The sequence below is a fragment of the Mobula hypostoma genome, chromosome 20 (assembly GCF_963921235.1).
Source record: "Mobula hypostoma chromosome 20, sMobHyp1.1, whole genome shotgun sequence".
Lineage (NCBI taxonomy): Eukaryota > Metazoa > Chordata > Chondrichthyes > Myliobatiformes > Myliobatidae > Mobula > Mobula hypostoma.
This window is the reverse complement of record NC_086116.1, coordinates 52083972-52098386: the sequence shown is the minus strand read 5'-3', so window position 1 is coordinate 52098386 and position 14415 is coordinate 52083972.

The following is a 14415-nucleotide window of genomic DNA, read 5'->3' as shown; positions in this document are numbered from 1 at the left end:
ACGAAGTGTAGAGTGGATCTGACAGAGTTTATAACTTTTTTGCTGCGTGGGTGCTATGGTAATTGGGAGCGCTGTTTCACTAAATCAACTGGAGAAACAAGCTGTATTCAAAACTATACAGAGAAAGCAAAGCAGATGCAGTTAATTTCTTGGTGGGGCTATTGCAATTTCTGCTGGGGCTATAGCCCCACCTAGCACCACCTTAGCGCCGCCCCTTATACTGACTGACAAACAAAACCTCATTTAAAAAAATGATCCTGGTTGTGACTGAGCCCATTCTTCTATTGCCGGCTCCTGGTGGTTGAGGGTGACCAGGGTGAAGCCGATGTAAATTAGTAATCCGATCAGGATCCAAGATACCCCGGAGTGGAACCCAACCCGTTTCCTCCGGACCATACCCTCGCAATGTACTAAGCACTGTAACTGCCCCTTAATTTACCGGGAGTCAAGCTATTTGTATACAGTGTAAACAGGTGCTCCGTCTGTGTTCCTAGGAGGAAGGGGAGATTTTGGAGAAGGGGCTAAAGGACTACTGAGTAGGAGTTTAAGTTTAGATGTGAAAGGTCGGATGGATTCGGAGAGACCAGGGAAACTGTAATCTATAAATTACAGGATTGATCCTTTTAACAATCCTATGCGGAGCTAGCTTCTGGGTTAGTCTTGCGTAGCGAGCCAAACCCGCTGACTCACGCTGAAAGAAGGACCCAAACGCCGCCTACTGTTAGGAACTGCTACCACCCGGAAGCAAGTTTCAAACTCTCTTGGCGTGAAGCCATCGCTGTCCGCAGCACTAGGCAAATTGTTTAGCGGACAGAACACCGACCTTCACTTTCTGCTCAGAAATCAAGACAACGAAGAGTGGGTTCCAAATGCTTGTTAGTCCTCTCGCTCTGTCCCTACGTTTGGAGATGTAAACCAGAAGAAAGGCTAGAAGTAGCTCCAATAAGTTACAATATGCTTGCCAAAAAAAAATGGACGTAAATTGTGGACTCCTGTCAGACAAAACATCGGAACGAAATCCATGTACCCCAAAGTCATGTTGCAATAGAAGTTCCGTCGTTTGTTTCACGAGCTACGGGCAATTTAGTGAGCGGAAAAATAACAAGCCCAGGAAAATCGATCAACCACGACTAAAATAAAATTAAAGGGGTGTGAAGGGGGCAAGCCGGTGGTAAAATGCAACGAGAGAGATGGGACCAGCGGTGGAAGGGGCGGAGAACACCCTGAGAAGGATAATTGGAATCAGTGGAACGGGCACAAACATCACAGGCTTGAAGACATCCCTTTTAGTACCAGGCCAGTAATACGTCCTTTTATGAATTCTAGCGTCCGTGAAATCACAAGTTGTGCTGCCCCCATTTGAGGACTTACAACCTGAGTTCGGTTGGCACAAAAAGATGACGTGAGGGAACATTACTGGGAATTAGATCGCTCCCTTCGAGTGTTTGTCTGACTTGGGAATCAATATCCCAAGTGACAGGAGTGGCCAAACTGTATTCTCCGCAAGTATCGACTCCGGCCCGTCCATCATCTCTAGCCTCTAGCCTCAAGCCCTAAGACTCCAGTCTCCTGCCTCCTGCCAATCCTCGTCTCTAGCCTCTAGCCTCAAGCCTGAAGACTCCAGCCTCCTGCCTCCTGCCAAGCCTCGCCTCTAGCCTCAAGCCTAAAGAATCCAGCCTTCTGCCTCCTGCCAAGCCTCATCTCTAGCCTCTAGCCTCTAGCCTCAAGCCTGAAGACTCCAGCCTCCTGCCTCCTGCTAAGCCTCGCCTCTAGCCTCAAGCCTGAAGACTCCAGCCTCCTGCCTCCTGCCGAGCCTCGTCTCTAGCCTCAAGCCTGAAGACCCCAGCCTCCTGCCAAGCCTTGTCTCTAGCCTCTAGCCTCTAGCCTCAAGCCCAAGACTCCAGCCTCCTGCCAAGCCTCGTCTCTAGCCTCGAGACTCAAGCCTGAAGACTCCAGCCTCCTGCCTCCTGCCAAGCCTTGCCTCTAGCCTCAAGCCTGAAGACTCCAGCCTCGTCCTGCCTGCCTGCCAAGCCTCGTCCTTGCCTAGTTCTGGGGTCCAAGCCAAAGGCAAGACCCAGGCACTGGGTCCTTGTCCAGTCTCTGGCTCAGAGTCCAAGCCTGGGCTCCTAGCTCTCTTGTCCAGTCCTGTTCCGGGTTCCCAGTTTTTGTGTCCATGTCCTTGCTCTCACCCTGTATCCTAGTCCTGTCCCTAGTCCTTCAGTGTCTGTGTCTTGCACTTGGGTTCCATTCCCAGCCACTGCCGTATAACAGGGAAAGAAATGAAAGAGGTGAGAAATGGGTAGAATGGTGCAAGATGAATAATCAGGTCATTATGAATACCCACTTTAAAAACCATCCTAGACGCTTTTGGACCTGGAAAAATCCAGGTGATAACACTAGAAATCAAATTGACTTTATTACTATAAACCAAAGATTTAGAAACTCAGTGACTCAACGCAAAGCATATCCAGGTGCAGACTGTAATAGTGACCATAATCCAGTAGTATATCATGTAAAAGTAAAACTTTAAAAACTAAAGAAGCAAAAACCTGAACAATCCCTTGACTACTTGCAATTAATTAAAGAAGAAAACTTAAGAAAAAAATTTACAATTGAAGTAAGGAATAGATTTCAAAGTCTAAAAATAGAATCTGTTGAAGATGATAGCAATCATGTAGAAATGAAATTTAACTCTCTAAAGGATGCCTCGGTAGTATCAGCAAAGACAGTGATTCCTAAAAAAGAAAAAAAGTACAAAGAATAAATAGATGACAGATGAAATCAAAAATCTAATGGAAGAAAGGAGACGGAAGAAAGCAAATCCTATAGAATATAAGTCCTTAGATAAAAAAGTTAAAAGCTTACGTCAAAAAGCCAAAGAAGAATGGTTAAACCAGGAATGTGAGCAAATAGAAAGAATCCCTATTACTGATCCAAAAAGGTTACATCAACAAATCAAGAATATCACTGGTAAAAAGCTCTTCTGTTCTTCAGGTGGATGTTTGAAAGCAAAAGACGGTACTGTTATCATGGAAAAAGATGAGATTATGAACAGATAGACTGAGTATATTCAGGAATTGTTTGAAGATGATCGAGGTGAAAAACTAGAAATTAACAAAAACATTGAAGGTCCAAGTATTTTAAAATCTGAATTTCGTAGTGCAATAAATAAGATGAAGAAAGGAAAAGCAGCAGGTCCTGGTGAATTAGTAATAGAACAAATTATCGCCCTTGAAGATTATGGAATTGAAAAACTTACTGATTTAATCAATGACATTTATGAGACTGGAATAATACCAGAAGAGATGAAAAAATCAGTATTTATCACTCTTCCTAAGAAAGGTGGAGCAGTAGAATGTGAATTACATAGGACCATAAGTTTAATGAGTCATATCACCAAGATACTTCTAAGAATTTTGGTGACAAGAGCTAAAAGTAAAATACAAGCTGAAATAGGCAAAGAACAATGTGGTTTTGTGAGAGACAAAGGTACAAGAAATGCAATATTGATGTTAAGCATACTATCAGAAGGAACTATTCAAGTGCAAAAAGACTTGTTTGTTTGTTTTATCGACTACACAAAAGCATTTGATAAAGTGAAGCACAATAAGTTATTTGAAATATTACAGAAAACTCTAGATCTAGATTCGAAAGACCTCCGCCTAATCAGAAATCTGTACTGAGAACAAACTGCTGCTGTAAGAATAGATGGGGAGGGAGTCAGTTTACGAAAATCAAGAGAGGTGTTAGACAAGGGTGTGTTTTCTCCCCTGATTTATTTAAATGCGTACAGTGAAACAATAGTACAAAAAATAAGAGATATCTTGGGAATCAAAGTTGGCGGTGAAAACATCAATAATTTCAGATATGCAGATGACACTGTGTTAATTGCAAATAAATGGGGAAGACATAAAACAAGTACAGAACTTTTGCTACCTAGGAAGCTGGGTGACATCAGATGGCAGGTGCAACTTGGACATCAAAAGAAGAATAGGGATGGCAAAAGACACCTTTACGAGAATGAAGAGTATACTGACCAATACTAAACTAGGCATGACAACCCGCCTCAGAGTACTAAAATGTTATGTTTATCCAGTTATGTTATATGGCTCAGAATGTGGGACAATATCTAGTAACATGAGGAAACGAATTGTGGCAGCAGAGATGTGGTTTTTGAGGAGGATGCAAAGAATATCATGGATGAAACGAATATCTAACATGGATATCATGAACAGAGCAAATACAAAAAGAGAAATAATGAGATCATGAAAAGGAAAAGTAACTTCATTGGACATATGATTAGGAAAGAGCAGTTAGAATGCATGGTAATTATGGGAAAGATTGAAGGGAAGAAAGCAAGAGGAAGACAAAGACAAATGACGATGGGGACAGCAGCCAGAGAACTGGAGATGAATACCAATGAATTGATCCACTTGACCCAAAACAGGAGTGTGTGGGCCATTCCAGTCAAAGCTCAAACTGGGCATGGCACCTGATGATGATGATGATGATGATGATGGTGATGATGATCTCAATGGAGTGGCCAGCAATGTTCAGTGGAGAGTGGTCGCTCTGTGCTCTCCTGAAGTCAACAACCATCTCTTTTGTTTTGTTCACATTCAGAGACAGGTTGTTGGCTCTGCACCAGTCTGTTAGCCGCTGCACCTTCTCTCTGTATGCTGACTCATCAATCTTGCTGATGAGACCCACCACGGTTGTGTCATTGGCGAACTTGATGATGTGATTCGAGCTGTGTATTGCTGCACAGTCGTGGGTCAGCAGAGTGAACAGCAGTGGAATGAGCACACAGCCCTGGGGGGGCCCGTGTTCCATGTGATGGTGTTGGAGGTGCTGCTTCCAATCCAGACTGACTGAGGTCTCCCAGTCACAAAGTCCAGGATCCAGTTGCAGAGGGAGATGTTCAGGCCCAGCAGATTCAGCTTTCCAATCAAGTACTGAGGAATGATTGTGTTGAATGCTGAACTGAAGTCTATGAACAGATGGAGGGTGGTGGCAATGACGGCCTCTGTTGAGCAGTTGGGACGATACGCGAACTGCAGAGGGTCCCGTGAGGGGGGAAGCAGGGTCCTTATGTGCCTCATGACGAGCCTCTTGAAACATTTCATGATGATGGGTGTGAGAGCAACAGGACGGTAGTGGTTGAGGCAAGACACTGAAGACTTCTTCGGCACGGGGACGATGGTGGTGGCCTTGAAGCACGTTGGAATGATGGCGCTGCTCCGGGAGGTGTTGAAGATGTCAGTGAGAACATCTGCCAGCTGGTCTGCACATCCTCTAAGCACTCTGCCAGGAATATTGTCTGGTCCAGCAGCCTTCCGTGGGTTGACCCTGCATAGAATTTTCCTCACATCAGCCATGGTAAGACACAGGCACAGCACCTGGTCATTGAGAGGAGGAGTGGTCTTCCTCGCCACCACGTCATTCTCCACCTCGAAACGAACGTAGAAGTTGTTCAACGCATCTGGGAGGGAGGCATCACTAAGACAGGTAGGTGATGTTGTCCTGTAGTTGGTGATGTCCTGAATGCCCTTCCACATGTGCCACATGTCGCTGCTGTCCTGGAAGTGGCTGTGGATTCACTGTGCGTGTGCACGCTATGCCTCTCTGATGGCCTGGGACAGTTTGGCCTTCGCTGTTGTTAGGGCTGCCTTGTCGCCTGCTCTGATGGCGGAGTCACGGGTTCTCAGCAGCCCAAGCACCTCCGTGGTCATTCATGACCTCTGGTTAGAGTGTGTAATGGTGGTCTTGGACACAGTGACGTCATTGATCCACTTGCTGCCGGATTTATCCGGATCCATTGATCAGCCTCTCTGGGAAATAACAAATCCTAAAAAGAAACATGAAATTCACACTTCTCTAGCTGGACAAATAAGTTGTTTTCTAATAAACCCTGAAGAACCTGACGAAGATGGAATTTATGTTCCTGATATGAACTTGAAAAATCAAAATATCGTCTATATACACAAATACAAATCTCCGCCTGCCTTGGAAGCCACCAAACACGGTGAGCTCTTTCTCCTAGCGTTGGGGTTTTTCTTATAAACAGTAGCCAGTGCGCAGGCCTGGCCAACAGCAGTGGCATCGGCGGCAGCAGAAGGCATGTGGAGCCACCTAATGTTCTTTCTCCTTGCCTGGGGATTTTGCTTATTTTTTTAAACTATAAAAGAGAGATCGGGTCTAGCAGACCGGCCACTGTTGAATTGGGTGCTACAGATGGAGTGGCTTAGAATTAGAGGCTTTGACTTAAGAGACTGTTCCTGTGGCCTTTCCCATCAACAATAAGTATACTGTTTTGGATACTGTTGGTGGGGATGACCTACCAGGGACAAGTTGTAGTGGTCGCGTCTCTGGCACCGACCACTACAATTCAGAAAGGGAGGAGGGAAAAGAGGAGAGCAGTAGTGATAGGGGATTCGATAGTTAGGGGGACAGTTAGGAGGTTCTTGGGAGAGATTGAGAATCCCGGATGGTCTGTTGCCTCCCTGGTGCCAGGGTCCGCGATATCTCGGGTGGAGTTCTTGGTATTCTCAAGAGGGAGGGTGAGCAGCCGGAAGTCGTGGTCCACTTGGGGACCAATGACATAGATAGGAGTAGGGATCAGGTCCTGAAGAAGGAATATTGGGAGTTAGGAAAGAAGTTACAAAGCAGGACCTGAAGTGTGGTAATCTCAGGACTGCTGCCTGTGCCATGAGACAGAGAGGGTAGGAACAGGAAGTTATGGCTGACGAGTTGGTGCAGGGGGCAGGGGTTCAGATTTCTGGATCATTAGGATCTCTTCTGCGGAAGGTCTGACCTGTACAAAACGGACGGCTGCACCTGAACCGGAAAGGGACCAATATCCTGGCGGGCAGGTTTGCTAGAGCTGTCGGGGAGGGTTTAAATTATTTTGGCAGGGGGGTGGGAATCAGAATGTGAGTGCAGAGATTAGGGTAGAAGGACAAAGGCATGATGCTATGTGTTCTGAGTTGCTGAGGAAGGACAGGCAGGAGACAAAACATAAATGTAGCCAGTTAGAGGGGATGAAATGTGTCTATTTCAACGCTAGGAGTATTAGGAATAAAGGGGATGAACTTAGAGCATGGATCAGTACGTGGAACTACGATGTTGTGGCTGTTACTGAAACTTGGCTGGAGGAAGAGCAGGATTGGCTGATGCAGGTACCAGGGTTTAGGTGTTTTAAAAGGAATAGGATGGGAGGTAGAAAAGGGTGGGGGGGAGGTAGCATTACTGGTCGGGGATAGTATCATGGCTATAGAAAGGGAGGACGCTGCAGAGGGAGTGTCCACTGAGTCGGTGTGGGTGGACGTCAGAAATAGGAAGGGATCAATCACCGTGCTGGGAGTTGTCTATAGGCCCCCAAATAGCCCTCGGGACACCGAGGAGCAGATAAGCAGGCAGATTTTAGAATGGCGCAGGAAATACAGGGTTGTAGTTATGGGTGATTTCAACTTCCCTCATATTGACTGGCACCTCCTGACTGCAAGGGAGATAGATGGGACTGAATTTGCCAGGTGTGTTCAAGAAGGATTCCTGACACAGTATGTGGACTAGCCGACGAGAGGATAGGCCATACTGGATCTAGATCTGGGTAATGAACCTGGTCAGGTGGCGGACCTCTTGGTGGGGGAGCATTTTGCTGAGAGTGACCACAACTCCCTTAGCTTCAGCATAGCTATGGAAAAGGATAAAAACAGACAAAATGGGAAAGTGCTTAACTGGGGAAGGGCTAACTACGAAGGGAAGAGGCAGGAACGAGCAGGAGTAAATTAGAAACAGATGTTCAAGGGTGAAAGCACAGAAGTAATGTGGAGGAAGTTTAGTGACCACTTGTGCTGGGTTCAGGATAGGTTTGTCCCACTCAGACAAGGAAAAATGGTAGGAAAAGGGAATCATGGCTGACGAAACACGTGAGGTAACTCGTCAAGAGGAAGAAGGAAGCATATGTTCGATATAAGAAGCAGGAAGCAGGAGGGGCTCATGAGAAATATAGGATAGCCAGGAAGGAGTTTAAGAAAGGACTTAGGAGAGCTCGAAGAGGGCATGAGAAGGCTTTGGCATGTAGGATTAAGGAGAACCCCAAGGCGTTCTATGTGTACGTGAAGAACAGAAGGATGACAAAAATGAAGATGGGGCCGCTAAAGGATAAAGAAGGCAACATGTGCCTGGAGGCAGAGGAGTTTGGGGAGGTCCTAAACGAATACTTTGCTTCAGTATTCACAAGTGAAAAGGACCTTGATCAGGGTGAGGTTGAAATAGAACAGGCCTGTGTGCTGGACAATGTGGAGATTAAGGAAGAAGAAGTGTTGGATCTTCTTAAAAACATCAAGATTAATAAGTCCCCAGTGATATACCCTAGGGTGCTGAGGGAAGTGAGGGGAGAGATTGCTGGAGCAATAGCTATGATCTTTGAATCCTCTTTGGCTGCAGCGGAGGTGCCGGAGGATTGGAGAATGGCAAATGTAGTTCCCTTGTTTAAAAAAGGTAATAGGGAGAATCTTGGGAACTATAGACCAGTGAGTCTTACGTCGGTGGTCTGCAAACTATTGGAAAGGATTCTTAATAGGATCTATGAACAGTTGGAGAAGTACAGTCCACTCAAGAATAGTCAATATGGCTTTGTGAAGGGTAGGTCGTGCCTCACGAGCCTAATTGAGTTTTTTGAAGAGGTAACAAAAGAAACTGATGAGGGTAGGGCAGTAGATATGGTCTACATGCTAGGCAGTTGACAAGGTCCCCCACGAGAGACTCATCCAGAAAGTCATGAGGCATGGGATCAGTGGAACCTTGGCTGTTTGGATAAAAAATTGGCTTAAAGGAAGAAAGCAGAGGGTAGTGGTGGAAGGAAAGTATTCTGCCTGGAGGTCGGTGACTAGTGGAGTGCCACAAGGATTTGTCCTTGGACCCCTGCTCTTTGTGATTTTTATAAGTGACCTGGAAAAAGAGGCGGAAGGATGGGTGAGTAAGTTTGTGGATGACACGGAGATTGGAGGAGTTGTGGATGGAGCTGTAGGTTGTCGAAGGTTACAAGAGGATATAGACAGGATGCAGAGTTGGGCAGAAAAGTGGCAGATGAAATTCAATCTGGATAAGTGTGAGGTGATGCATTTTGGAAGGACAAACCAGAAGGCTGAGTACAGGGTTAATGGTCAGTTACTTAAGGAAGTGGATGAACAGCGGGACCTTGGGGTTCAAATCCATATATCCCTCAAAGTCGCTGCACAGGTTGATAGGATAGTTGAGAAGGCCTATGGGAAGCTGGGCTTCATTAATAGGGGGATTGAGTTCAAGAGTAGAGATGTCATGTTGCAACTCTACAAATCTCTGGTGAGACCACACTTAGAGTATTGTGTTCAGTTTTGGTCACCTCATTATAGGAAGGATGTGGAAGCTATGGAGAGGGTGCAGAGAAGATTTACCAGGATGTTGCCTGGATTGGAAAACAAGTCTTATGAGGAAAGGTTAGCAGGGCTGGGACTTTTCTCTTTGGAGCGTAGAAGGATGAGAGGAGACTTGATAGAGGTCTACAAGATTATGAGAGCATAGATAGGGTGGATAGCCAGTACCTGTTTCCCAGGGCAGGAATAACAAACACCAGAGGGCATATGTACAAAGTTAAGTGAGGGAAGTTTAGGGGAGACATCAGTGGTAAGTTTTTTACACAGAGGGTTGTGGGTGCCTGGAATGACTTGCCAGGGATGGTGGTGGAAGTTAAAACATTAGGGGTATTTAAGAGCCTCTTGGACAGGCACATGGATGAAAGAAAAATAGAGGGTTACGTGGTAGTGTGGGGTTTAGTAAGTTTTTTAAGGAATACATGGGTCGGCACAACATCGAGGGCCAAAGGGCCTGTACTGTGCTGTAGTATTCTAGTGTCTAGGCTTCGACAGGAAGAGGCAGAGGTCAAAGAAACGGGTAAGAAGGGTAGATTTTTCATAGAAACATAGAAAACCTACAGCACAATACAGGCCCTTCGGCCCACAAAGCTGTGCTGAACATGTCTTTACCTTAGAAATTACCTAGAGTTACCCATAGCCCTCTATTTTTCTAAGCTCCATGTACCTATCCAGGAGTCTCTTAAAAGACCCTATCATAACTGCCTTCACCACTGTCACTGGCAGCCCATTCCACGCACTCACCACTCTCTACGTAAAAAAACTTATCCCTGACGTCTCCTCTGTACCTACTTCCAAGCACCTTTTCTTTTCGTTTTTCCTTTCATTATTCCCGATTTGGTCTTGATTTCTCACAGTAACGTGCAGGTGGGATAGCAGACATGGCAGTAGAATACTCTTCCCGTAGCATGTGGGAATTCATTGAACCTGATAGTCTCCCTGATTTTTGCACCTGCAGGAAGTGCAGCCAACTCCAGCTCCTGAAAGACTGCATTAAGGAGCTGGAGCTGAAGTTGGATAAACTAAGGATCATTCAGGAGGCAGAGCAATTGATAGATAAGAATATTGAGCGGGTGGTTACACCCAGAGTGCAGAATTCAGGGAGTAGATGGGTGACCACCGAGAGAGGTAACGGGAGAAAGAAGTCAGTGCAGGGTCACTGTGTGGCCATTCCCCTTAGCTGCAGGTATACCCCTTTGGATACTGATGATGGGGATGATCTATCTGGGCAAGGCAGGAATTGTCATGGTCCAATCCGTGAACTCCAGATTCCGGTTCACGGTCTGGTCCATGGTTCCTTATTCCAGGTTTTCTGGTTTTCCCTTTTCTGTTGGGTGCTTTAATTGAGGCAGCTGATTCACATTTTGGGCTGGCTACATAAATAGCTCCTTGGTTCAGCTTCAGTTGCTGGATTGTTCCTGTCCAAACCTCCTGTTGCTGCCCTTGCCTTGCCACATTTGCCTGCACTGCTGTCAAGTTCAACTGCTGGAGCAAGATAAGGAACTGTTGACTGTTGTTTTGAACTGTCTCTGTGTCCATGCCTTCACTAGGTAGGTCTGGCCTTTTTGCTGCTACTTTGTGTTGGGAACAGTCTCTTTGTGCCCTCGCCTCTGCTGGGTAGGTCTGGCTGTTTGTTCCTACCTTGTGTTGGGAACAGTCTGTTTGTGCCCTCGCCTCTGCTGGGAAGGTCTGGCTGTTTGCTGCTACCTTGTGTTGGGAACAGTCTCTTTGTGCCCTTGCCTCTGCTGGGTAGGTCTGGCTGTTTGCTGCTACCTTGAATGGAGATCTGTCTCTCAGTGTTCTGTGTATGAGTCCTGGCCCTAAGTCCCATTTCCAAGGAGTGGTCCTGGCTCTGTGTTCTAGGTTCCTGCCTCTCCCTTGACCAAGGCTCTGTGTACCTGCCTTTCCCTCGACCAAGCCTAGGCTTTGGGTTCCCGTCCTGTCCATGTGCCTTGTCTTGCCCAGGAGTGTCTCATTCTGTCCTGTAGCCTCACATAGTCCTGTCTCCCAAGACCACGTTATGTCTTTGCCTTGTTCTGGAGTCTGAGCCCAAGTCAAGACCCTGGTTCTGGGTCCTTGTCCAGTCTCTTGCTTGGAGTGTGAACCCAGGCCTTGTCATGTGCTAGCCATGAAGAACCCAAACCATGTCCAGTCCTGTAGCCACGTCATGTCCTCGCCTGATTCTGGGTTCCGAGCCTGAGTCAAGACCCAGGTTCTGGGTCCTTGTCCAGTCTCCGGCTCGGAGTCCAAGCCCAGGCTCCTAGTTCCCAGTTCCTTGTCCTGGTCCCACCTGCCTAGCCAATGCCCTAGCCCAAGTCTGTGTTCTTTTCCCAGCTCTCTAGTCAAGTCCTGTTCCTAGTTCTTCAGTGTCTGTCTTGCATTTGGGCCTGTTCCCTGTGTCCCCCTTTATGACAGGAATAGCCAGACCAAGGTCGGCTCTGAGCCTCAGAAGGGTAGGGTGAAGTCAGCAAGAGGAATAGTCATAGGAGACTTGATAGTTAGAGGGACAGATAGGAGATTCTGCAAAAGAGACACCAGGATAGTGTGTTGCCTCTCAGGTGCTAGGGTCCAGGACGTCACTGAGCAGTTGCAGATATTCCTGGAGGATGAGCAGTCAGAGGTTTTGGAACATATTGGTACCAATGGCACTGGCAGGAGAGGGGTAGAGGTTCTGTGCAGTAAGTTTAGGGAGTTAGGAAAGAGGCTGAAGAGCTGGATCTCCAACGTGGTCATCTCCAGATTACTCCTGGTGCAACAAGCTAGGGAAGGTGACAACAGAAAGATGGTGCAGACCAATGAGTAACTGAGGAGATGGCGCAGGTGGGAAGGTTTCAAGTTCTTGGATCATTGGAACTTTTCTGGGGAAGGAGTGACCTTCACAAGTGGGATGTGTTGCATCTGAACTGGAGGGGAACCAATATCCTGGGTGGGAGGTTTGCTAATGCTATTTGGGGATGGTTTAAACTAGATTTTCAGGGGGCTGGGGACCAAATTGAAGAGGCAGAGGATGGGGTAGTTGGCACACAAGTAGAGACTGCTTGTAGGGAGTTTGTGAGGAAGGATAAGCAGATGATAGAGCGAAGATACACTGAGCCAGATGGTTTGAGATGTCTTTTTTAATGCAAGGAGGATGAACTTGGAGCATGGATCGATATGTGGAACAATGATGATGTGGCCAGTAGAGACTTGGCTGTCTCGAGGACAGGAATGGCTGCTGAGTGTGCTGGGCTATAGATGTTTCAAAAAGGACATGGAGGGAGGCAAAATAGGTGGGGACGTGGCATTGTTAATCAGGGATAGTATCACAGCTGTGGAAAAGGAAGTCATGAAGGGATTGTCTACTGAGTCAGTGTGGGTGGAAGTCAGAAACAGGAAGAGGGCAATAATTCTACTGGGTGTTTTTATAGACCCCCCCCCAATAGTAAGACATCGAGGAGCAGATAGGGAGCCAGATTCTGGAACAATGCAATAATAATAGGTTTGTGATGGGTGATTTTAACTTTTGAATGGCATTTTCTCAGATCAAAGGGTTTGGATGGTGTAGAGTTTGTTAGGTGTGTTCAGGAAGGTTTCCTGATGCAATATGTAGATAAGCCAACTAGAGGAGAGGCTGTACTTGATCTGGTATTCAGAAATGAACTTGGTCAGTTGTCGGATCTCTCGGTGGGAGAGCATTTTTGGGGTAGTAATCACAACTCTATCTCCTTTACCATAGCACTGGAGAGGGATAGGAGCAGACGATTTGGGAGAACATTTAATTGGAGTAGTGGGAGATATGATGCTGTTAGGCAGGAACTTGGGAACATAAACTGGGAGCAGATGTTATCAGGGAAATGCATGGCAGAAATGCGGCAAATGTTCAGGGAACATTTTGCATAGCATTCTGCATAGGAATGTTCCATTGAGTCAGGGAAAGGATGGTAGGGTAAAAGAACCATGATGTACAACATCATTAGGAAAATTAACCTGGTAACTTGCAAGTTACTATTTCCCCGCTCTGAGAATTTATCCCACCTTTCACATATCCACGTTGCTCCCTTTACTTTGTAGTCCCTTGGCCCCGATTCCAGAGCCACCACTCCCAGCAAGGATCATAGATGGTGAAACTGTTCACACAGTCCGCAGACTGCTCTATTCACGAAATTAAGGAGATGGCTACAATACTTGGTGGACTGGGAGGGATAGGGTCCAGAGGATCGGTGTTGAGTTCCTTCCAAGGATATTTTGAATTATGACCTTATTTCAGAATTCCATCATTTGCATTCAAATAATCCTGGGCAGTCAGGTGCCGACTGTAGGGGGAGAGATTCTGTCAAGGCCTCGGATCATTGTTAGAGTATTCTGAGGGCTCTGAGTTGTTGCCTGATATTCTTCTGTATTTTCTGCATTTGGTTATTATAAGTTATCTGTATTGTTCCCCTTTGGGTTTTTATGTGTTAAGTTTTATCTGCATTTAAGTTGCAATAATCCGTGATTACTTCCATTTAATTCTCTGAGACTTTTTAGGTGTCAAATTAAATATCCTTGGATTTTTTTCTCTTATTAGAATAGCTCAAAGTTCAAAGTAAAATTTATCATCAGAGTATATACATGTCTCTACTTGAAAGAATGAGACTCAAAGGAAAAACTCCACTGGTTTGGAAAAAGAACTGTTGATTTTAATTAGAATTCTGGGATTCTTTTTCTGCCAGCATACTTAATGAATCTATAGAACAGTAACCATAAACATCAGAAACTGTAAACAAACTGTGCAAATGCAGAAATGAATCAACAGTAATAAATAATGAGCATGAAATAACAAGTGAAAAGAGTACCTGAATGAGTGCAGCTATCCCCTTTGGTTCAAGAGCCTGATGGTTGAAGGGTAGTAGCTGCTCTTGTGCCTGGTGGTGCAAGACCTGAGATAAGATGAGGACTCTCTGATCTACGGGCTGTTCCCGGGGACGCACACGGAGACCAACATCCGGTGCTGCTGGCAGATCATCAACTCGGTGAAAGACGC